The sequence below is a fragment of the Aquarana catesbeiana genome, linkage group LG07, assembly GCF_042186555.1.
Source record: "Aquarana catesbeiana isolate 2022-GZ linkage group LG07, ASM4218655v1, whole genome shotgun sequence".
Taxonomy (NCBI): domain Eukaryota; kingdom Metazoa; phylum Chordata; class Amphibia; order Anura; family Ranidae; genus Aquarana; species Aquarana catesbeiana.
In genome coordinates this window covers 166400582-166423975 of record NC_133330.1, presented here as the reverse complement: position 1 = coordinate 166423975, position 23394 = coordinate 166400582, and the positions used below count along the sequence as shown (strand labels likewise).

General features: G+C 45.0%; 1 protein-coding gene across 2 annotated transcripts in view; it reads right to left on the bottom strand.

Moving 5' to 3' along the window:
• Positions 1-23394, bottom strand: part of DDR2 (discoidin domain receptor tyrosine kinase 2) — a 388089-nt gene that overhangs the window by 100932 nt on the left and 263763 nt on the right. The gene's annotated exons all lie outside the window — the stretch shown is intronic.

The window sequence follows — 23394 nt, the reverse complement described above, 5'->3', positions numbered from 1 at the left end:
TCTTAGTTCTTAAAGGGAATTTCAGAACTATCCAGGAAAGGAAAACTTTTGAACTAAGAATGATACTTCTTTTTGACACGAAGAATAATGGCCTGAATTTAGATATTGGTTTCCTTACACATTATGCTAAAGTTTTACGACCGCTCTGTGACTAGTATCCCCCCCTGCATTCCCCCCTAGCTCTGCCTCTGTCTTATCTCACTAACTCTGCTGCTATCTTTATTACCATTGATTTGTATGTGTTTGGTTTTCTCTTTTTTTTTTCTTCTTCTTCTTTAACATTCTGCTTAAAAATTTGTGAATCAGTACTGCTTGGACCTTGAAGAAGGGGACATATCCCGAAAGCTTGTCCTGAAAAAGTGTATGTTAGTGCAAATAAAAAAAGTATCACGGACAGTACTCAATTTTCTCTGTCAAAAGGCAAAAAGACTGTGAATTGTGCAAGTGCTCTGAAAGTGCAGTTGCTCCAAAGCTTAGTAAATGAGGGAAAACTCTACTGACTTTTATCATCTAATTGTGTGCAAGCAAAAGTGCTGTTTTTTTTTTAATTTGCCTATTTTTTTGTTTATTTGCCTTTAGTAAATCCGCCCCATTGTCTTTTTAAGCATAATATCTAATGTCATGTTGACTTTTCAATAAAATTTGCCATTCTTTGCGATACTGCACTGCGTTGCTTTAACTGACAATTGCGTGATCATGAGACACTGTACCCAAATAAAATTGATGCCCTTTTTTTTTTCACAGAGCTTTCTTTTGGTGGTATTTGATGACCTCTGCGGTTTTAATTTTTTGCGCTATAGACAAAAAAAGACTGACAATTTTGAAAAAAAACAAACAATATTTCGTACTTTCTGCTATAAAACACATCCAATAAAAAAATGTAAAAAATCAAATTTCTTCATTAATTTAGGCCAATATGTATTTTGCTACATGTTTTTGGTAAAAAAAATCCCAAAAAGCGTATATTGATTGGTTTGCGCAAAAGTTATAGCGTCTACAAACTAAGGAATAGATTTATGGACTTTTTAATTTTTTTATTGTTTTCACTAGTAATGGCTGCGATCAGTGATTTTTTTTAATCAGAGAAAATTATTTTATTGTTGATGCAAGTAGGTAAACACATACACATATATTTGGGTTACATGCATCTCAGTTATAGACTTTGTCATCACAGTACAGTTTACAGTGCATACCCGGTGTCCCAAACCTGTATATCATGTCTGCAAATCTAACTCCAGTACTCCAACGGAGAACTGGTATACTAAAACTAGTAAACAAAAACAGACATCCTTCAACCCAGAGAGAGTCACACCTGGTGTGAGCTTGTCAACCCATCATGCAAAACTTCCACTTCCATATGTCCTACCACATAGTCACCTTACCGATGCATGGTTCCAATAGGTCACCAATAATCTGTTGAGTACAAGCTGTGGGGGGGCCATTCCTGCCATATTTTGGTGAATTTGTTCAGCACCTTCCTGTGCTGATATGTGTGCTTCTCCCTAATAAGTATCCTGTTAACCTCCTGAACCCATTGATGGGATGTGGGGGCGTGAGGGTAGATCCAATACCTCACAATTAATTTCCTGGCCAAATATAGCAGCCTCAGTATTGCTATGTATGTAGGGGGGGATATAGGTCCTCCTCTAGTCTTTCCAGCAGGCAAGTGACTGGATCAAGTTGCAGTTGAGTAGTATAGGTAGGATTAATGATGTCCAGTACAGCATGCCAGTACCTAACCAGTTTGGGACATCGCCACAGCATATGAATTAATGTTCCTTGGTGTAACTGGCATTTTGGACATAAAGGGAATTCTCTTTTACCCAACCTGTGCAGTTGTAGCAGTGTCCTATAGGAGCGATGCAAGATAAACATGTGCATCAGCTTTTGGGCAGCTGACACAGAGACCAGGGGACCAGCCGTCAGTATTTGATCCCATCTGTTTCCATCTATGGGGCCTACATCAGCCTTCCATTTTCCTTTACAGGGCAGTAGATCAGGAGCTTGAATATGGGTAAGTAAATAGGCATAAATGTGAGAGATAATACCCTTCTTGTCTGTAGCAGTAAATATGAGTGTAAAAAAGTCTGAGTCATCTAGTCTCAGGTTTGAGCCCCTATCCTGTGCTCTAATAGCATTTCATAGTTGTAAAAACAAAAAATATCGGCCAGCCAGTGAGGGAAACTCCCCCCCGTAGCTGATCAAAAGACTTCAGTGACATTCCATCATACAGTTCATTCCATCATACAGTTGTAAAAAATATTTGATTCCAGCTCTCCACCACGTGGCCTGGTTGGGAATTTTGTTTAATTCGGGACAGGAGTTGTTATTCCATATGGGAGTAGACTCCAAAAAACCCTCCTAACCCCAGTCTAGTTTTCAGTTCCGCCCAAAGTTTTAGGATCAACCTTATTGTGGGGCAGTGAGGTGTCAGATCCGGGAGACCCTGCTCAAGCTGGGACATTGCAGAATAATCCACCATTGAAGGGATCACCAAAGTCCTAGAGGGATCTAGCGTACCTGGCAGGTCCCAGCCAGTGAGGTGCTGTAGTTGAGCAGCCAAAAAATAGGTAAGGGCGTGCGGTACTGCTAGTCCCCCCTGGTCTTTAGGATACTGAAGAGTGGTCAGTTTAACCCTAGCCACACCATTTTTACACAGAAATGCTCTGTATAATGAATGCACCAGTTGAAACCAGTAGCGTGGTATCCACACAGGAGCATTGCGGAGGATATAGAGCAACTGGGGAGCCCAGAGCATCAGATTAGCCCGTCCTGTCACCAAAAGAGGCAGTTTACACCAGCTGTCCAGTTTATGTTTAAATTTAGCTAAAATGGGCTTAAGGTTCAGGGATACATAATCAGTCACATTGGCAGTCACCATTATGCCTAAATACTTGAATGAATGCATCTCCACCTGTGCTGCTATTGCCGGCAGGGGTGATGGCAGAGGGTCTAACAATAAAAGAGAAGATTTGTGTCAGTTTATAGCAAAGCCAGACAGCTGTCCAAACTGTTCAATAAGACACATTACTGTTTCCAGAGAGCTGGCAGTGTCACCTAAATATATATATGTAATTGGCATAGAGGGAGAGCTTATCCTCCCTCCCACCCCGCCGAAACCCAACAACCTCAGGGGATGCCCTCACCCTCGCCGCCAAAGGCTCCAGTGCTAGAGTGAAGAGTAATGGCGAGAGCGGGCACCCATGTCTTGTCCCCCTATGTAAAAAGAAGGGGTCAGACAGGACCCCATTAATCCTAATCCGTGCCTCAGGAGCAGAGTACAGCAGCCGCGTCCATTTAAGAAAAGTCTTTCCCAACTTGAATTTCTGCATGACAGCCCACAGGTATCTCCACTCAACGCTGTCAAAAACCTTGGCAGCGTCGAGGGAGAACACCGCCCTGTTACCAGGATTATCCACAGGCAGTTGTATGTTCAGGAACAGTCGCCTGATGTTCAGCGCTGTTGATCTAGCAGGAATAAATACAGCCGGATACCACCTTTGCCAGCCAGGTAGCCAGTAACCTAGCCAGCAACTTGATATCTGTGTTTATTAAAGAAATAGGTTGATACGAGTCAGGCAGCACTGGGTCCTTGCCAGGTTTGGGAATCACCTCAATGACAGCCTCGTTCATAGAAGATGGTAAGTGGCCTGTCATGAAAGCATCATTGAGGGTCTCCAGTAGGGCAGGTAAAACAGGGTCACTATAATGCTTGTATATTTCTACTAGGAGCCTGTCTGTACCAGGGGATTTGCTATTGGCCATGCTTGCCACAGCCGTTGCCTTATTTCTCGATTGTCAGAAGGCATTGAGAAGTTTGCGACCGTCGTGTCAGTGATGGTAGAGGGCAACAGTCCAAGAACTGCACCAGTGCTTCCTCTGTCGGGTTTACCTTAGAGGAGTAAACTTCATGAAAATACTCAGTGAATACCTTCAGTCTTTGTGTCAGGTCCTGCATGCTGTCCCCCGTAGGGCTCTGTATAGTGTCTATGTGGGATAGTCCCTGTTGTGAGCGGGAGATAACCACCCAAAGATGGCCTTTCCCCCTCCTCAAAATACCGCTGCTGCAGGAAAAAACACTTTTTTTCTGCAGCATTCAGGACAACCTGATGAAACATTTCCTGCTCTGCCACCCAGCTGCATTCAGTAGAAGGTGTGGGGTCCACAATATAGCTGCCCTCCACTCTCTGCACCTCACTAGCCACAAACGTTTCCCATTCTTTGGTTGCAGTTTTTATGTGGGAGATTTGCTTGATAATAAGGCCTCTAAGATGGGCCTTAAGGGCATCCCAAACCATACCTCTCGAGGCCGTATTCCTGTTGACTCCAAGAAAGCATGTCAGAGCCTCCGGAATAGGGTTGTCTGCTGGAAAAAGCTGAGCCAAAATGGGTCGACTTTCCACAATCTTACAACCCTCACCCCGGGGACCAATATCCATACCCAGAGGAGTGAGTGGTCCGAGATACTGCAGGAAGCTTATTCAGTCTGTGACACACTGACTTGTGCCAAGGAACTGCATAAGCATAAATCAATATGGGATAGGCCACGGTAAGCTGCCAAATAACAGGAAAAGGTCAGTTTGACTGGATGTTCCTCCACACATCTCGCAAACAAATCTCCAAAATCAATCTAGCAAAAGGGGTAGGGCCTCCAGGTCCAGTGGAGCAGCCACCAGGCGGGGTAAATTTGTCTAGAGTCTGATCAAAGAGATTATTAAAGTCCCCTAGGACCCACAGGGGTAAATTAGAATATGGGCTTATGAACTGAGCCAGACATTTTAAGCTATCAGGAGAAAAGGGTGGAGGGACATACACATTCGCAACAATACACAGCATTTCATCCAGTTTGCATAGTAAAAAATGTATCTTCCCTGTTCATCTATTCGGGACTGCAGCAAGTGAAAGGGAACATTATTGGAAATCAATATGCTTACTCCCCTGGAGTAGGCTGTGTGTGTGGAGTGAAACTGAGTCTGATATCCCCTGGACCTTAGTAGTTGAATGTTGTCTTTATGAAGGTGCGTTTCCTGTAAACACACTATAGCCGATTTGTGAGGTTTCAAAGCAGAGAATAGTGCAGTACGTTTCACACCATCACCCAGCCCCCTAACATTCCAGGAGAGAAAGGTAAACTCAGTTGTTACTGACATAACTCTGTAATGAAAAATGTAGATGGGTCCTGGGCCACAGGGAAGAGAAACATGGATAAGCAATCGATTTGAGTAACAGGATAAGCTATGTGTGCATTAGGAAGACCGGGAGGGTCCCAAACCATCAGTTTAGAAGACTTGCTACTTGGTGTTACTGCAAGGGGCCAGCAGCAATCTCCGACAGAGGGGGGTATACATTTAGTTGAAAGGGTCGACATGTATATTGTACAAGGTGTTCATTGGAATCATCAGGACATCTGTTCTGGGTTAACAGTAAAAAAAAACAAGAAAAAAAACATAACTGGAAAAAAATACAAAGCTTCATTTCCTGAGGTATCCTGTGGGGAATCAAAACGGGGGTGTCCACGCTGGACAAGTGCAATAACAAGAGGGGGGTCCTTCGTCACAAGGTAAGTGATACGATGGGACTTGCAGATTCCATAGCAAGAACGAGACTGACATGGGGAAAATAAAACTTTCCATGTAGGTGGTCAAACAAACAGGAAAAGGGTCACAAGACCTCCACCTTGAAGCAGTAGGTAGATTCCTCTCAAGGATCAGGCAACCTGAGTTCAAGCAATAAACAGTGGTAAGGAACACCATAACCCAGTTCTCAGGTTGCTGCTGATTTATGCAAGCTGTGTTCCACACGATCAAGCCACTCTGAGGCCACAGTAGGAGTGTCAAAGAAGTGGGTCTCTCCGTTAATAGCCAGTCCCAGCCAGGCAGGATAAAGCATTGCATAGGTGACATCAAAGCGTCGCAGGCACCTCTTTACCTCCGTAAACTTCGCTCTTTTGCATTGTAGATCAACCGAGAAGTCAGGGTAGAAGGATATTCGAAAGTTATCAATCTTCATGGCATCTCCCCTGGTATGGGCTTAGTATAGGGCAGTGTCTCAGTCTTTAAAGTTCAAGAATTTGAAAAGTAAAGGCCTCAGGGGTTCTCCCGGACGTGGGGGCCTGCCAGGCACTCGGTGCGCACGCTCCACTGCAAACATGGGGGAGAAGACTTATCTCCCAAAAACCCCCACCAGCCACTGCTCAATAAAGGCGACAGGGTTTTTTCCCTCCACCTTCTCAGGCATGCCCACTGCCCTCACTTTGTTCCTTCTAAGCCTCTTTTCCATGTCTTCCAGGCAAACAGCGTGACTGGAGGACATAGATTGCACCTGTCGCAGTTCATGTTGTAGTGGCGCTACTTAATCTTCCACTATACTCATGCGACCCTCCAGCTCTGATGTACGATCCCTAAGTTTCTACATGTCCTGACGGACTAATGTCAGTTCAATTTTAACACCTTTAATTTTGGAAGTCAGGGTTGTCAAAGTGGTATTGCAGGTGGTGACTGCAGCAAAAATTTGTCTCAGGGTGGGCTCCGCGTCCTGCAAGTCAGTGCCAGAGGGGTCAGTGTGTGTTACAGGGATGGAGGGGGTACTCACTGTGTTTCACAGGACGGCATTCAATGGGTCCTCCTGCCAGCCCAGCCCACTGTTCTCACCCACTGGGAGGCTGAGTGTAGGCTCTGCAGGCATTGGGGACGGTTTAGCTGGAGTGTCCCGGGAAAGATGCTTGTTGAACAGCTTCTGTGCTGCCTCCTTCATCGAGCGAGGTGCTCGGCTGCCATCTTGAGCCTTGGGTCACGGGTAGCGATCTTTGCCTTTTCTAGACATGCTGGCACCCGAGTGAAACAGCTGGAGTGACACTGCGGGTGTGTGAGTGGTATCGCGGGTCAGTGGGAGCCGTTACAGGCCAAGAGAGAGGAGTTGTCAGGAGAATTTTCAGGAGTCTCGGCGGAGCTATCCGCTTCTTACTCCATTCGTCGCAAGCCATGCCCCGCGATCAGTGATTTTTAGTGGGACTGCGACATTGCCGCAGACAAATCTGACACTGACACTTTTTGGGGACACCAATACAGTGATCAGTGCTTAAAAAAAAAAGGAAACTGTGACTGTGCTAATAACACTGGCAGAGAAGGGGTTAACATCAGGGGTGATCAAAGAGTTAACTATGTTCCCTGGGTGTGCTTTCTTACTGTGTGGGGGATGGCTTAACTGAAGAAAGACAGATATCCGTGTGCCTGCTTAGCAGAAACACAAGATCTCTGTCTTTCTTACTAGCAGAATGGCGATCTGCCTTGTTTACATAGGCAGACCACCGTTCTGCCTCTCTCCGAACAATAGCCGGGTTTCCGCCAGACCCGCTGATTGGCTCCCGCGGTGTCCACTCACAGCGGGAGTGGGGCTCCAGCGACACGTGCGCCTGCCCCAGACCCGAAGAAAGGAATCACATACAGTATATGTACATGAGGCGGTCCTTAAGTGGTTAATATCATGTAATGTGAACATTTATTGAGGTGATACAAATACATGGATATGTAAAATTCACAACTATCTATATCAAATTAATCAATTTTGTTAGGGCTCATTTACAAGTGCAACTAAAAAAACAGAACAATTGGCACAGTGAATTTTCAACATAAATATACCCAGTCTAAATGTAAATGTAATATATACCCTTAATTGCCGCTAAAATATTTTATATCAAATAAAGTCTATAACATATAGAGCATCCAGAACCAGCGTGTTGTAGTAATTACTAATATCTTCCAATCCACTAAATGCTGCTCAAGCTGTGCATGCTTCCATCTTATGCAGATAGTAAACACTCACCTCACAATGTCACTAATAAAATCTTATCTAATATAGGCAAACTCTGTTCCTCACATGTTACTCCTAGACAACTGGAAATGTGGTTTTCATACGCAAATTCAACAGAAACTATCCTAATTGACCTTCTCATGAAATGGCGACTTTTCCCTGCTGTTCCTCATCTCTGAGTATGACAGTGATGGCCATATGTTTATGAAATTTCATATACAATAGTGAAATCTGAATTAGAACTGTGATTATTTCTGAAAATATATCTAAAAAGTGAGGGACATGCCCTCCTAGACATTTATCACCAAACATGTTTCCCCATTGGAGATTTCCCCTTTACTGTTGTTCACAAAAAAATTCAAAGTTATGGTGATAATGATCATCAAAACAGAGGAGAGTAAATCTTCCTAACAAACGCAGACAATAATAAAAACTTAAAAGGGTTGTAAGTCTTCCACAATAACCAAAAACAATCAAAATAATGAAATATTTGTAACCCCTTTGTGACTGAGGGTAAAACAAATTTCAATGCCTGAACACATTTGACATTTGCATTAGTAAAGCTATACATATCATTGCAAATACTTTATGTATCCAGGTGGATTGTACCATGTTTATTTTGGGGGAAAATGGTCTTTCTTTTGGTGGTAAATGGTAATGGATATCTCCTGATTTTTTTTCTATTCTCAATTATTAGTGGTCCAAAATAGTAAAAAAAACAAAACATTTTTTTCTTAAATTTAGCTGTATATTCCTTGCTATTACCATAACTTACCACCAAAGAACAACCCAAAATAAATTATCCTGCTCCTGACTAGGGATGAGCCGAACATCCCCCGGCTCGGTTCGCACCAGAACCTGCGAATGGACCGAAAATTTGCACGAACATTAGAACCCCATTGAAGTCTATGGGACTCGAACGTTCAAACTCAAAAGTGCTAATTTTAAAGGCTAATTTGCAAGGTATTGTCCTAAAAAGGGTTTGGGGACCCGGGTCCTGCCCCAGGGGACATGTATCAATGCAAAAGTTTTAAAAACGGCCGTCTTTTCGGGAGCAGTGATTTTAATGATGTTTAAAGTGAAAAAAAGTGAAATATTCCTTTAAATATCGTACCTGGGGGGTGTCTATAGTATGCCTGTCAAGTGACGCGTGTTTCCCATGCTTAGAACAGTCCCTGCACAAAATGACATTTTTAAAGGAATAAAAGTCATTTAAAACTGCTTGCGGCTTTAATGTAATGTCGGGTCCTGGCAATGTGGATGAAAATCAGTGAGACAAACAGCATGGGTACCCCCCCCCCCAGTCCATTACCAGGCCCTTTGGATCTTGTATGGATATTAAGGGGAACCCGGCACCCAAATTAAAAAAAGGAAAGGTGTGGGGCCACCAGGCCCTATATACTCTGAACAGCAGTATACAGGCGGTGCAAACAAGACAGGGACTGTAGGTTTGTTGTTAAGTAGAATCTGTTTGTAATTTTGAACTGGTACATTTTTAACGTGTTTAGCTCCAGCAAAAAAAAATCTATTTTAAGCTTTTTGGAAAACATAGGGAAGGGTTATCAGCCCTGTGACATTTGTTTTGCTGTCTGTGCACCTCTTCAGAAGATTTTACCTCACTTTCTGTCCCAATGACAAATGTTTTTTGACAATTTGGGGTTTTTAGTGAAACAAGGATTGGTGATAAAGCATCAGTGGAAAGGAGACACGTTTTTCCCATATTAACTCTTACAGGAGAGAATTTCCTTTCCTAGGGGTAGATTTCATCTCACTTCCTGTTGTCTCCTTCCGTTTGCAAGTAGGAGTCATTTGTAAGTTGGATGTTTGAAAGTAGGGGCCTGCCCTATATACTCTGCAGAAATTGGGGCCTTAGGTGTTGGTGTTGTCACAACAATGTAAGCCCTCACAGTTACTCTTGGTGGGCGCAGGAACGGGCTCTGCTGTGAAATATTAGATCAAGAATTGTAATTACATGCCCCTGTTGAACAGGGCCAGAAAAATTGGGCCTTTGGTGGTGGTGGTGCTGGTGTCACAACACTGTAAGCCCTCACAGTTATTCTTGGTGGGCGCAGAAACGGGCCCTGCTGTGAAATATTAGATCAAGAATTGTAATTACATGCACCTGTTGAACAGGGGCAGAAAAATTGGACCTTTGGTGGTGGTGGTGTTGCCACAACACTGTAAGTCCTCACAGTTACTCTTGGTGGGAGCTGGAACGGGCCCTGCTGTGAAATATTAGATCAAGAATTGTAATTACACGCACCAGTTGAACAGGGGCAGAAAAATTGGGTCTTTGGTGGTGGTGGTGCTGGTGCCACAACACTGTAAGTCCTCACAGTTACTCTTGGTGGGTGCAGAAACGGGCCCTGCTGTGAAATATTAGATCAAGAATTGTAATTACATGTACATGTCCCTGTTGAACAGGGGCAGAAAAATTGGGCCTTAGGCACTGGTGCCACAACACTGCAACCCCTCACAGATACTCTAGTTGGAGCACAGGAATGAGCCCTCCTGTAAAATATTGCATCAAAAATTGTAATTACACGCCCCTGTTAAACAGGGGCTGAAAAATTGGGCCTTAGGCACTGGTGCTGGTGCCACAACACTGGAACCCCTCACAGATAGGGATGAGCTTCAAGTTTGAGTCGAACTCATGTATATGCAAGTTATTGTCATAAAAAGTGTTTGGGGACCTGGGTCCTGCCCCAGGGGACATGCAAAAAAAAGTTTTAAAAACTGCCATTTTTTCAGGAGCAGTGATTTTAATAATGCTTAAAGTGAAACAATTAAAGTGTAATATCCCTTTAAATTTTGTACCTGGGGGATGTCTATAGTATGCCTGTAAAGGGGCAAATGTTTCCTGTGTTTAGAACAGCCTGACAGCAAAATGACATTTCAAAGGAAAAAAAGTCATTTAAAACTACACGCGGCTATTAATGAATTGCCAGTCCGACAATACACATAAAAGTTCATTGATAAAAATGGCATGGGAATTCCCCACAGGGGAACCCCGAACCAAAATTTTAAAAAAATGACGTGGGGGGTCCCCCTAAATTCCATACCAGGCCCTTCAAGTCTGGTATGGATATTAAGGGGAATCCCGACCAAATTTTTTTTTAAAAAATGGTGTGGGCTCCCCCTCAAAAGCTATACCAGACCCTTCAGGTCTGGTATGGATTTTAAGGGGAACCTCACGCCAAAAAAAAAAAAAAAAATGGCGTGCTGTCTCCCCAAAAATCCATACCAGACCCTTATCCGAGCACGCAACCTGGCAGTCCGCAGGAAAAGAGGGGGGGACGAGAGAGCGCCCCCCCTCCTGAACCGTACCAGGCCACATGCCCTCAACATTGGGAGGGTGCTTTGGGGTAGCCCCCCAAAACACCTTGTCCCCATGTTGATGGGGACAAGGGCCTCATCCCCACAACCCTTGCCCAGTGGTTGTGGGGGTCTGCGGGCGGGGGGCTTATCGGAATCTGGAAGCCCCCTTTAACAAGGGGACCCCCAGATCCCGGCCCTCCCCCTGTTTGAAATGGTAAGGGGTACCATTTCACAAATAATGTGTCAAATATTTTAAAAATGACAAGAGGCAGTCTTCCTTCATCTTCATCTTCTTCTGGTTCTTCCTCCGGTGTTCTCATCTGGCATCTTCCTCCTTGGCGCCGGCTACTTCTTCCCTTTGTCTTCTGGGCCGCTCCACATCCAGCATGATGGGAGGCTCCCGCTGTGTGACGCTTCTCCTCTTCTGACGGTTCTTAAATAATGGAGGGCGGGGCCACCCGGTGACCCCGCCCCCTCTGACGCACGGTGACTTTCCTGTCCGCCCCCCTTTGGACGTCACGGGGAATGCCACAGGGAAGTCCCCGTGCATCAGAGGGGGGCGGGGTCACCGGGTGGCCCCACCCTCCATTATTTAAGAACCATCAGAAGAGGAGAAGCGTCAAACAGCGGGAGCCTCCCATCATGCTGGATGCGGAGCGGCTCAGAAGACGAAAGGAAGAAGACGAAAGGAAGAAGACGCCGGCGCCGCGGAGGAAGATGCCGGACGAGAACACCGGAGGAAGAACCAGAAGAACCAGAAGAAGAAGAAGATGGAGGAAGAAACCGAAGGAAGATAGAAGAAAGAAGATAGAAGAAAGAAGAAGCATTTAAATAAAGGAATTGTCAAAAACTGTCTCTTGTCATTTTTAACATTTTTGACACTTTTTTGTGATTGGTAGGGGTACTTTTGTACCCCCTTACCATTTCACACAGGGGGGAGGGCCAGGATCTGGGGGTCCCCTTGTTAAAGGGGGCTTCCAGATTCCGATAAGCCCCCTTCCCGCAGACCCCCACAACCACCGGGCAAGGGATGTGGGAATGAGGCCCTTGTCCCCATTAACATAGGGACAAGGTGTTTTGGGGGCTACCCCAAAGCACCCTCCCAATGTTGAGGGCATGTGGCCTGGTACGGTTCAGGGGGGGACACTCTCTCGTCCCCCCTCTTTTCCTGTGGCCTGCCAGGTTGCGTGCTCGGATAAGGGTCTGGTATGGATTTTTGGGGGGACCCCACGCCATTTTTAAAAATATTTTGGCGTGTTGTTCCCCTTAAAATCCATACCAGACCTGAAGGGTCTGGTATAGATTTTGAGGAGGAACCCACGCCTTTTTTTTTACATTTTGGCCGGGGTTCCCCTTAATATCCATACCAGACCTGAAGGGCCTGGTATGGAATTTAGGGGGACCCCCCACGTCATTTTTTTTTTTTTCATTTTGGTTCGGGGTTCCCCTGTGGGGAATTCCCATGCCGTTTTTATCAATTAACTTTTATGTGTATTGTCGGACCGGCAATTCAACAAGTAGTTTTAAATGACTTTTTTTCCTTTGAAATGTCATTTTGCTGTCAGACTATTCTAAACACGGGAAACATGCGCCCCTTTACAGGCATACTATAGACACCCCACAGGTACAAAATTTAAAGGAATATTACACTTTTATTGTTTCACTTTAGGCATTATTAAAATCACTGCTCCCGAAAAACCGGTCATTTTTAAAACTTTTTTTGCATTGATCCATAACCCCTGGGGCAGGACCCGGGTCCCCAAACACTTTTTAAGACAATAACTTGCATATAAGCCTTTAAAATTATCACTTTTGATTATTCATGTTCGTGTCCCATAGACTTTAACGGTGTTCGCGTTTGAACGATTTTTATGCCTGTTCGCATGTTCTGGTGCGAACCGAACAGGGGGGGTGTTTGGCTCATCCCTACTCACAGATACTCTAGTTGGAGCGCAGGAACAAGCCCTGCTGCAAAGTATTGCATCAAAAATTGTAGTTACACGCCCCTGTTAAACAGGGGCTGAAAAATTGGGCTTTAGGCACTAGTGCTGGTGCCACAACACTGCAACCCCTCACAAATACTCTAGTTGGAGCGCAGGAACAAGCCCTGCTGCAAAGTATTGCATCAAAAATTGTAATTACATGCCCCTGTTAAACAGGGGCTGAAAAATTGTGCCTTAGGCACTGGTGCTGGTGCCACAACACTGCAACCGCTCACAAATACTCTAGTTGAGTGCAGCAACGAACCCTCCTTGCAAAATATTGCATCAAAAACTGTAATTACACGCCCCTGTTAAACAGGGGCTGAAATAATGGGCCTTAGCCACTGGTGGCGGCGCCCAGAACCAAAAATATTCTTACAAGCTATCAGCATGAACATTGAGGGGGAAGAGGATAGTCACTCAGCATAACAGGATAGTCACTCAGCATCAGCAACATTTCAAAAAAAAATATTCATTTACATCAGTATCAGGTGCTTGGTAGCTGGTGGTGATCCAAGACTGATTCATTTTTATGAAGGTCAGTCGATCGACCGAGTCGGTGGACAGGCGTACCCTGTGATCGGTTACAAAGCCTCCAGCAGCACTGAATGTGCGTTCCGAAAGAACGCTGGATGCAGGACAGGCCAGTAGCTCAATTGCATACTGTGAAAGCTCTGGCCAGTGATCCATCCTCAAGACCCAGTAACCCAGAGGATTTTCGGTGGGAAAGGTGTCCAAGTCAGATCTTGCCCCTAGGTATTCCTGCACCATGTAAAACAGACGCTGGCGATGGTTCTTGGAACCGATCATAACTTGGGTCTGCGGACTAAAAAATTGTCTGAACGCATTGGTCAGACGGCCACCTTCTTCACCGCTCCTTCTTTGACTGACCGAAGCCTCAGCAACACGTTGTCCAGGAACAGGAGTTTGTAACCTCCCAGTCTCCTGGAACGCATTGCACAGACCTTTCTGCAAGGCCTCCCGAAGATGTTTCATCCTCTTCTCCCTCTGCGATGGCAAGATAAGGTCCGCAACCTTACCCCAGTAATGTGGATCAAGGAGAGCTGCCAGCCAGTATTGATCCCTCTCCTTGATAACACGAATACGAGGATCCTTCCGCAGGCTTTGCAGGATCAGGGAGGCCATGCAGCGTAGGTTTGCTGAGGCATTCGGTCCGGAGTCCTCTGGGTCACTAAGGACGACATGATCCGCAGTCACCTCCTAACAGCCATGTACAAGTCCATGGGTTTCTTGGGACTGTAAATGATCCCTTAAAGGCTGCTGCTGATGCTGAGTGCCAGGCTCCACCTCCATGCTGACACAATCCTCCTCTTCCTCCTCCTCCTCCTCCTCGTCCTCTTCCTGTGTGATCGGCGGGCACGCAGGAACACTGTCTGGATAAAGGGGGCCTTAAAAGCTAAGGAAGTCCTCCTCTTCCTGCCTCTGTTCTGCCTCAAGTGCCCTGTCCATTATTCCATGCTGCGTGTGCTCCAAAAGGTGGACAAGGGGGACAGTGTCACTGATGCATGCACTGTCACTGCTCACCATCCTCGTGGCCTCCTCAAATGGTGACAGTACAGTGCATGCATCCCTAAACATGGCCCACTGGTGTGGGGAAAAAAAAAACAAGCTCCCCTGACCCTGTCCTGGTGCCATAGTCGCACAGGTACTCATTGATGGCCCTCTGCTGCGTGTGCAGCCGCTGCAGCATGGCCAACATTGAGTTCCACCTGGTGGGCATGTCACAGATTAGGCAGTTCTTGGGCAGGTTAAATTCCTTTTGGAGGTCAGCCAGCCGAGCACTGGCATTATATGACCTGCGGAAATGCACACAGACTTTCCTGGCCTGCCTCAGGACATCCTGTAAGCCCGGGTACCTGCCCAAGAACCGCTGCACCACCAAGTTAAGGACGTGAGCTAAACAGGGCACATGGGTCAGTTGTCCCAGTCGGAGGGCGGAGAGGAAGTTGGTGCCATTGTCGCAAACCACCATGCCTGCCTTAAGCTGGCATGGCGTCAACCAACTCTGAAACTGCCCCTGCAGAGCTGACAGAATCTCTGCCCCAGTGTGGCTCCTGTCCCCCAAGCACACCAGCTCAAGCACCGCATGGCATCTTTTGGCCTGTGTGCTTGCGTAGCCCCTTGAACGCCTATGGAGCACCGCTGGCTCTGAAGTCAAATCAGCACAGGAAGAGGCCATGGAGGAAGAAGAGGTGGGGGTGGAGGAGAGAGGTGTCGCAGAATCACCACTAGTAGTATTTTGGAGGCGTGGTGGCAGAACAACCTCCAACACTACTGCACCTTGTCCTGCATCCTTCCCAGCTGCCAGAAGAGTCACCCAGTACGCGGTGAAAGATAGGTAACGTCCCTGTCCATGCCTGCTGGACCATGAATCAGCGGTAATATGCACCTTACCGCTGACCGCCCTGTCCAGCGAGGCCAAGACATTGCCTTCCACATACCGGTAGAGAGACGGAATTGTCTTCCGTGAGAAAAAGTGGCGTTTGGGAACCTGTCACTGAGGAACCGCACATTCCACAAACTCACGGAAGGGGGCAGAGTCTACAAACTGAAAAAGCAGCAGTTGAAGTGCTAGCAATTTAGCCAAGCTAGCATTCAACCGCTGGGCATGTGGATGGCTGGGAGCGAACTTCTTTTGGCGGTGCAGCAGCTGGGGCAGGGAAATTTGCCTGGTACAATCTGATGTCGGTGTACCGATAGCAGATTGCCCCCAAGTACTTGGCTGTGACACACCTAATTCTACACCTTCATTCCTCTCAGTGCAGGTCACAGAGAGGACTGAAGGTATAGTGGGGTTGGAGATCCCAGCTGATGAGGAGCAAGGAGAGGTCCTCTTTGTTCTTTGATGTGGGTCTTTTAGGTACGCTTGCCAATGAACTGCATGGCAGGTCAACATAACACAGATGTTTTGGCCACGAGAGATACACTTGAGATACATGTTGCAAATAGCGGTGGGATCCGATGCACTCGTCTTAAAACAGGCCCACACCAAAGAACTTTTGGAATAGCGCGCAGAGACAGCAGCGCCCTGCACATGCGGAGCTCTGTGGTGTGATGCAGTCGGTTTGCTGCCCTTAAGCTTGCCCCTGGAGGGCATCTTGCCTCGTTGGTGATGTGCCTCCTCCTCCTCCTCTCTCCTATCAGGCACCCATGTGGAGTCAGTGACCTCATCATCCCCTCCCTCCTCATCACTGGAGCAAAGCTGGCAGTATGCTGCAGCTGGGGGAACATGACTGCCAGATTGCTATCCTTCTTGGGCACTCCCTCTCTCTAGGCTCATGTTACTGCCTTCCTCTAGCTGGGTACCATCATTGGAGCCTTCAAAACGCTGGGCATCCTCCTGGAGCATGTACCCAACACTGTGGTCAAACTGTTTGGGGGACTCAGGAGGACATGGTGGGGCTAGGGAAGGAGTGACTGATGCCATTGAGCCGAGGGAAGAGGCTGCGTTGGCAGCTGCTTTGCCAGACAAAGTACCCTGAGCCTGGGTGAGAGAGGATGAGGAGGATGAGGATGGCTTGGTCATCCACTCTACCAAGTCTTCCGCATGTTGTGGCCAGCTGCCGAAAAAAAGGACAAGCGTGTCCCACGGCCACGTGCTGATGAGGATGCACCGTCTCTATGACCAGCACTGTTGCCTCTAGAAACAGAGCCTGCTTGCCCTCTTTTATTGGCTTGTGACTGTCTGCCTCTCCTTGTTGGCCTTCCAGACATTCTAATGGCCTGCAGTGAGATGTAGCTGCACAAAACAGGGATGTATTTATATACTGATACTGCAGCTAGCAGAATCAACTGCCTGCCTGTAGTATTATTAGTATGAGAACACCAGCAATTGTCTTCAGGTAACTTTAGGTGCACACTGTGCAGAGGAAGCAGTACACTAACTGTAAATACTGTAGCTGCCTGCCTGTGGTATTAATAGGATCAGAAGAACACCACTAATTTTCTTCAGGTAGCTTTAGGTGCACACTGTGCAGAGGACACAGTGCACTAACTGTAAATACTGTAGCTGCCTGCCTGTGGTATTAATAGGAGCAGAACAACAGCAATTGTCTCCAGGTAGCTTTAGGTGCACACTGTGCAGAGGACGCACTGCACTAACTGTAAATACTGTAGCTGCCTGCCTGTGGTATTAATAGGATCAGAAGAACACCACTAATTTTCTTCAGGTAGCTTTAGGTGTACACTGTGCAGAGGACACAGTGCACTAACTGTAAATACTATAGCTGCCTGCCTGTGGTATTAATAGGAGCAGAACAACAGCAATTGTCTCCAGGTAGCTATAGGTGCACACTGTGTAGAGGACGCACTACACTAACTGTAAATACTGTAGCTGCCTGTCTGTGGTATTAATAGGATCAGAAGAACACCACCAATTTTATTCAGGTAGCTTTAGGTGCACACTGTGTAGAGGACACAGAACACTAACTGTAAATACTGTAGCTGCCTGCCTGTGGTATTAACAGGATCAGAAGAACACCACTAATTTTCTTCAGGCAGCTTTAGGTGCACACTGTGCAGAGGACACAGTACACTAACTGTAAATACTGTAGCTGCCTGCCTGTGGTATTAATAGGATCAGAAGAACACCACTAATTTTCTTCAGATAGCTTTAGGTGCACACTGCAGAGAACACAGTACACTAACTGAAAATACTGTAGCTGCCTGCCTATGGTATTAATAGGAGCAGAACAACAGCAATTGTCTCAAGGTAACTTTAGGTGCACACTGTGCAGAGGACGCACTACACTAACTGTAAATACTGTAGCTGCCTGCCTATGGTATTAATAGGATCAGAAGAACACCACTAATTTTCTTCAGGTAGCTTTAGGTGTACACTGTGCAGAGGACACAGTGCACTAACTGTAAATACTATAGCTACCTGCCTGTGGTATTAATAGGAGCAGAACAACAGCAATTGTCTCCAGGTAGCTTTAGGTGCACACTGTGTAGAGGACGCACTACACTAACTGTAAATACTGTAGCTGCCTGTCTGTGGTATTAATAGGATCAGAAGAACACCACCAATTTTATTCAGGTAGCTTTAGGTGCCCACTGTGCAGAGGACACAGTACACTAACTGTAAATACTGTAGCTGTCTGCCTGTGGTATTAACAGGATCAGAAGAACACCACTAATTTTCTTCAGGTAGCTTTAGGTGCACACTGTGCAGAGGACACAGTACACTAACTGTAAATACTGTAGCTGCCTGCCTGTGGTATTAATAGGATCAGAAGGACACCACTAATTTTCTTCAGATAGCTTTAGGTGCACACTGCAGAGAACACAGTACACTAACTGAAAATACTGTAGCTACCTTCCTATGGTATTAATAGGAGCAGAACAACAGCAATTGTCTTCAGGTAACTTTAGGTGCACACTGTGCAGAGGACGCACTACACTAACTGTAAATACTGTAGATGCTTGCCTATGGTATTAATAGGATCAGAAGAACACCACTAATTTTCTTCAGGTAGCTTTAGGTGCACACTGTGCAGAGGACGCACTACACTAAATTGTAAATACTGCAGCTGCCTGCGGTACTGTACTAATAGGATCAGAAGAACACCACTAATTTTCTTCAGATAGCTTTAGGTGCACACTGTGCAGAGGATGCACTACACTAACTTGTAAATACTGCAGCTGCCTGCGGTACTGTACTAGTAGGATCAGAAGAACACCACTAATTTTCTTCAGGTAGCTTTAGGTGCACACTGTGCAGAAGACGCACTACACTTATGCCGCGTACACACGGTCGCACTTTTCGTCTACAAAAGTCCGACAGACGCCGACGGACTAAAGCCGGCTGACAATCCGATCGTGTGTGGGCTTCCCCGGACTTTCAGCGGACTTTTCCAGCCGCAAATCTGACGGACTTTAGATTTGAAACATGCTTCAAATCTTTACGTCGTAACTACGCCGGACCCAGAAATCCGCTCGTCTGTATGCTAGTCCGACGAACAAAAAAACGACGCATGCTCATAAGCAAAAACTAATCGGAAGCACTCGGTCTAGTAAAACTAGTGTTCGTATTGTAGGTAGCACATTCCTCACGCTGCAAATTCTGTGATCGTTGAATGCAGCGCATTAATGTCTTCTTTAATAATGCTATAAGAACGAAGATGTTTTGCTGTTCATATTCAAACAGAGTTCTCCCAAACTGATTTATGGATTCTTTTTCTCTTTGATCTCATGAATGATATAGTATTATTTTTAAAAACAATGTCTCCATACTAATAATAATTTTTACACTTGTTTTTTTGGGGGGAGTCATCTTTTATTTTAGATTTTATCCAGATTTTTATTTTATGATGGTTGTCAAACTTATTTTATCTTTATCTACCTTTTTTTTTTTTTGGGTATGTAAAGTTACCACAAAGAACCATTTTTTTTATATTTTTTATATATTTTTTTTTTTTAGTTTTGTAGTTCTTAAATTGAACACAAATACATTTTTCTTTCATTTCTGTTTGTTTTTAATGTTGTTTGTTTTAACCCCTTCCCGCCGACCGTATGCAGATATGCGTACTCGGCTTTCCGGGGTTATACCGGGATGATGCCCGCAGCTGCAGGCATCATCCCGGTACCGTTGTTTACAGCGGGCGATCGGCTACCCGAGTATAACAACCGATGCGGCTAAAAGCCGCTCGGTTGTTATACCGGAGGAGCAGGAGGGGACATCCCCTCTCCCGCCGCCTCCCGCCGCTGTTACCGGGCCTCCCGTGTCCAATTGGGTACCTTCGGCGGCTGGGGGTGGGCTGGAACGAAGCTGTGGGCGGCTTCGTTCCAGCCTTCTCGTTGTAAACGCGGAAGCAACGTCATGACGTCACTTCCCGTTTACTCGGCTGCCAATGGCGCCGAATTTAAAAAAGTACACAGTATTCAGAATCGCCGTTTTCAGCGATCTGAATACTTTGAAGTGTAAAGAAGGGATGGGGGGTCTTTTAGACCCCCGATCCCTCCATAAAGAGTACCTGTCACCACCTATTACTGTCACAAGGGATGTTTACATTCCTTGTGACAGCAATAAAAGTAAAAAAAAAAAAATTTTTTAAAAACACAATTTATAAAGTAAAAAAATAAATAAAATAAATAAAAAAAAAAAAAAAATTTTTTAAGTGCCCCTGTTCCCGCAAGCTCGCGCAGCGAAGGAAACGCATAAGGAAGTCGAAGTGTGTTCAAATCACACATGTGAGGTATCGCCGCGATCGTCAGACGAGAGCAATAATTCTAGCCCTAGACCTCCTCTGTAACTCAAACCTGGTAACCGTAAAAAAATTTTAAAGCGTCGCCTATGGAAATTCATAGGTACCGAAGTTTGTCGCCATTCCACGAGTGTGAGCAATTATAAAGGGTGACATGTTTGGTATCTATTTACTCGGCGTAACATCATCTTTCACATTATACAAAAAAATTGGGGTAACTTTACTGTTTGGATTTTTTAAAATTCATGAAAGTGTCCCTTTTCCAAAAATTTGCGTTTAAAACACCGCTGCACAAATACCGTGTGATAAAAAATATTTCAACAATCGCCATTTTATTCTCTAGATTCTCTGCTAAAAAAAATATATATAATGTTTGGGAACTCTAAGTAATTTTCTAGCAAAAAATACGGATTTTAACTTGTAAACACCAAATTTCAAAAATAGGCTTAGTCATGAAAGGGTTAAGTTACCACAAAGAACCATTTTTTTGTTTATTGTGATTTTTTCTTTTGTATATAAAGTTAACACAAAGAACCTTTTTTGGTTATGTATCATTTTTTTTTTTTTTTTGTGTGTGTGTGTTTTTGCAACCTCAAGGAGATTATTGTCCCTTGTTAATTTAACATTGTGTCTAAATCAATGATTTGAATTAAAACACATAAAGTCTTTTTATAAACTCAAATATCCATTTATTTATGGTCAAAAGAAAATAAAGAGGAAGTCAAGGCTGGAAAAAGTCTGTGGACAAGAAAATTGGGATCTTGAGGAGTCCATATAAGAGGGAGCACAATCTGGTCCAGGAATCCCAGAGATCAACAGCAGCAGCAGATGATATAGATGTCCCCAGACTGTGGTACTACAACAGCCTGCGTCTTCTGTCAGACCAGACTGAACCCAGGTCATCACTTTCTTCTCTTCCCTGCAGCCTTCCCTCCACGCTGCCCTGCACCCTTCCCTGCAGCCTTTCCTGCAGCCTTCTTTGGAGGCTGTGGCTCTGGTGTTTGAGTTGTGGCAGGAGGAGAAGGAGGAGGAGGAGGGGGGCTGCCTCATGTAATTGTGTGTTGCTGGTTAGCTCGCTGTGCAGCCCCTTGTGTATTGTTTCCCCAAAGAGTCTCTCACAAATGAGACGTTGGCCCCACTCCATTTTAAGCAGCCTGCTGGCTAAGTAGCACCCATAGGCCTCTTCAGCTTCGGGGGGGCTCCTCAAAAAATTGGTGGCCTCTCGCATGAGGCGCAGGGATGCCTCCTGTGTCACCGTCCCCTTCCTGGCCCTTTTTTTTTAAGGCGGAGGGGAGGCACTTGAGATTGTGTCAGGCTCCTACTGGGCCCAGCCACCTCCTGTCTGACAATGGGTCTGGCCTCCTCCAGGATGACACTGGATCCGGCCTCCTCCAGGCTGTCCATGGGCCCGGCCTCCTCCTGCCTGCCACTTTCCCCACATTCCTCCTGGCTGCCCTCATCCTGTGTATAAAAAAGGGACATAGTTTTAGTGTTCATCAATGACACACAATTTGCTTCTCATAACTTGCAAATTCAATGTGAATACATCTCTTAATAAAAGAGTCTAGAAATCAGACACCATAATTTTTTAAAGCAGGTGACAAACATATTTGTCCACTACTGTCAACTGATATGTATACATCATTTTTAGGAGAAAATTATTTTAATCAATTATAACATCCAGTTAACATCATTAATATTAGGACAGTAAATATTTGTGAAATTAATTTACCTGACTCCAGATGGTCACATCCGGTTCTTCCAGGATGGAAGACCCAGCTTGGTCCTCATCAGCCTCTGCTGAGGTGGAGGGAAGGGTGCATGGAAGAGTGCATGGAAGGGTGGAGGGAAGGGTGAAGGGAAGGGTTGAAAGTGATGCCCTGGCTTCAGTCTGGTCATCAAGAAACCGTAGTTTATTGTAATTCCACAGCGTGGGTACACATACATCATCTGCTGATGCTCCTGATCTCATGGAATCCTGGATCTTGTTATGCTCCCCCTTATACATGTTCCTCAAGATCCCAATTTTCTTTAACAACATCTCCATCGTTGCTTCCAGGATGGTCGTCAGAAGTCTCTCCAGCGTTGACTTCCTTACATGTTTCAAATAATATTGAGGGTGTTTGACCGCTCACAGATTCCTCATCTCTCTGTATTTGTCAATGAAAGCCGACAAAAATTCAGGCTCTTTAAATTTGGCATTCATAATGTTTGTAAAAGATAAAGACACAAGACAAAAAACACTTATGTTTCTGCTAAACCCTCATCATCTTATCCCTACGTAGGCCTCATCAATCTGTCAAGCCATATAGACTGCTTGCTACAAAGTTTTGACCAAATTTCAAAATTTTAAATTACCTTCGTTTTGTAGCGTCCCGGTCCACTATCATCTACGCACAGAACGTACGTACGACACAATACGTAACAATGTTTTATACACTGCACATGCGTAGTACTCCGCCTGCTTGGCCCGCCCCTGACGTTCTTTTTCTTTACACATATACCCCGCCCTTGACTCTACGCAGAGAACGTACGTACGACACATGCGCAATACCTCTCTTTATACACTGCGCATGTGTGAAACTCCGCCTGCGTCGCCCGCCCCTGACGTTCGATTTTAACTCATATTCTCCGCCCATTCTTTCTACGGTGCGTAGTGGGATGAATAATGGTGGAGACACATCAGGTGTGTACTACCTCGTTACATATATACAGACCTAGATCTTTTATTAATCTATCTATCTATCTATCTATCTATCTATCTATCTATCTATCTATCTATCTATCTATCTATCTATATCTATAGATCTATCTATAGATCTATGGATATAGATAGATAGATAGATAGATAGATAGATAGATAGATAGATAGATAGATAGATAGATAGATATAGAGAGAGATATAGAGATATATATATCTAGAGATAGATCTATCTATCTCTAGATATATATATACACACACATCTATATATATTTAAATATATATATATATATATATATATATATTTATATGTCTATTGATATTTAGAGATAGATATATATAGATATCGATCTATCTA